General features: G+C 45.5%; 1 protein-coding gene across 3 annotated transcripts in view; it reads right to left on the reverse strand.

Moving 5' to 3' along the window:
- Window positions 1–215: 215 nt before the first annotated feature.
- Window positions 216–2505, reverse strand: part of sik3 (SIK family kinase 3) — an 89896-nt gene continuing 87606 nt past the window's right edge. For all 3 annotated transcript variants that reach the window (XM_063205541.1, XM_063205542.1, XM_063205539.1), the window contains one exon: window positions 216–2505. This exon is cut by the window's right edge and continues 1829 nt beyond it. The gene's annotated coding sequence lies outside the window, so the exon portion shown is untranslated.

The raw sequence follows: 2505 nt of genomic DNA on the forward strand, positions 1-2505 counted from the left end.
TGGGCCCTGGGTCTCACCCCAATTTACCCCCCTATCTCAACGCCCCTGTGTTTATATGTTCCATTTCACCCTGGATATAAAAAAAATGCATGCACAAGTAGAAACATATAAAATATACCTGGTGGCATTTTGTTTTTAATCATAAAACCCAACATCTGGAAATTTGTCCCCGCAGGACATGCTCCCTCAATACATGAATAAAAACGAGTCCAATGTTAAGTTTTTACTTATTTCTTTATTTATATATATTTATTTATTCATCTCAGTTTGGTTGGAATTCTTTTTAATCATCATTGTTGCACTTTAGTATTTTTTTTTTACTCCAAAGGAAGAAAAAAACAAAAACGAACAAAAAACAAAACAAAAACAAAAATGACAATAGAAAAAAAACTTTGGGAAAGTGAAATGAAAAGCAAACAACACAAATATGCAGAGGGCTGGTAAGTACAGAGAGAGGATGAGAAGGGGAAATAAGACGACCTAATGAATGGACAGACAAACAAACAAACAAACAAACAGGCGGCTGAGGAGAAGAAGATTGGAGTCGACATCTCTCTCTCTCTCTTTCTGTATCACCTCATCCGCTGCTGTAGGGGCGTGCACGTGGGTCAGAGGAGTGTGCACGTGGGGGCATGGGGGGCTGCTGCTTTGCGTGCACACACAACAAATGTGTGTGTGTGTGTGTGTTTTTCATTACTTATAGTTTTCTTTCCTTTTCTGTTTGAACAGTTTTCAGTATTTTCTTCCCCTGTGATGTACAAGGACGCGTTTCCCCTCTTGTGGCGGCGCTGCACAGCATGTGATGCCACTTGCAGCCAAGCATCTCGGCTGGTGACCACGCACACACACACACACACACACACACGCACACACACACACGCACAGTATTGCATGAAAGAGGGAATGAGTTGGGGGCTAGGGGTGAGGCGTGGAGTCCCGAGTGTGTGATTGGAGAAATAGGATGGGAGGGGAGGGGATGGGAGGGGGCCAGGCAGCACCCTCTCACTTTGACCCATCTCTTCCCTTGGGAGTCTTACACCAGAGACCCAGCGCCACTCTGATGCTGGGGGGTTTGGGAGGAGGAGGGAGGAGAGGAAATGTAAGGTGGAGGAGAGGAGAACAGCAGAGGGAATAGGAGAAGGATAACAGGAGAGGAGAGGAGAAGAGAGGAAAGGGAGAAGGAGGGAGGGAACAGGAGAGGAGAGGAGAGGAGAGGAAAGGGAGAAGGAGAGAGGGAACAGGAGAGGAGAGGAGAGGAGAGGAGAGGAACAGGAGAGATGGGAGAGGAGACGAGACGAAGACAGGAAAGAGAATAGGATGACAGGAGAGCAAGAGAGGACAGAGGAGGAGAGGAGAAGATGACCGCAGAAGAGGAGTTTGTCTGAGTATGAAGAGAGATGAGTTGTGGTAAGAAAAGAAGACACTGTGTCTTTTGTCAGAGAGAGAGAGAGAGAGAGAGAGAGAGAGAGAGAGAGAGAGAGAGAGAGAGAGAGAGAGAGAGAGAGAGAGAGAGAGAGAGAAAGCTAACAGAATAGGGATCTGGGGGTCTGTTTAAGTCAGAGGGGCTGGTTACTGGTCTGGGGCGGTCAGGGAGAACTTTAAGGGCCATATGAATGCTGGTGTGTGGGATTGGCGTGGTGGGATGGTGGGATGGTTGATGAGGCCGAGAGGGGAGACGGAGCCTCTACACACAGACAGAGGCACCACACTGTGATATGTCTTTGCTTGTCCCTCAGGCTGCCTCAAGTGTCCCCACCCGGTGGCTCCTACCTCAGCGGTGGAGTCCCCCAAACATGGGTGCCCTCACTCACTCACTCACTCACTTAATTACTCACTCATGCCCCCTACAGGTCAGCCAGGGTACACTCACCCTGAGCTGCGCGTCCAGGACACAAGATGTCAACAACAACAATGACAACATCGAGAGAAGAACAATGGAAGTGACAACATCAACAAACAAGATGAAATGAAATGATAAAAAGTGAATGGAAAAAAAGAAAAAGAAGAAAAAAAACAAAAACAAAGTAATTACACTCTCCTCTCCTCTTCAAGTTATCCTTTTATATATATTTATATATATATAATAAAACAAATAAGAAACAATCACTTTATGACAACAAAAGACTGTCTCTCAGTCTCTCCGGTCCTCTTTTGGCTAAAAATCTCAATGTTCAGGAAGGAAGGAAAAAAATTAAAATAAAGCAAGACGACATCTCCAGGCATCAGAAAAAAAAGAAACAAATCAAACGACAATATAAAAATAGCCTCCCTGACACCTCCTCAAAAAAAAACAATAAGGGAAAAAAAAAACATCTTTGATACAGATATCGCGTCCGTCTATACATGGCATTGCTGTACAAAAACAAGGAACGAGGAGAGATGGGAAGAGAAGTTGGGGGACAGGGTCCAATCAAAAGCACCCACAATGCCGCACACCACACGGTTACTGACAAGAGGGTGCAAAAACAGAGGAGGAGGAGGAGGAGGAGAGAGAGAGAAAGCAAA

Source organism: Engraulis encrasicolus, chromosome 8, assembly GCF_034702125.1.
Source record: "Engraulis encrasicolus isolate BLACKSEA-1 chromosome 8, IST_EnEncr_1.0, whole genome shotgun sequence".
NCBI lineage: Eukaryota > Metazoa > Chordata > Actinopteri > Clupeiformes > Engraulidae > Engraulis > Engraulis encrasicolus.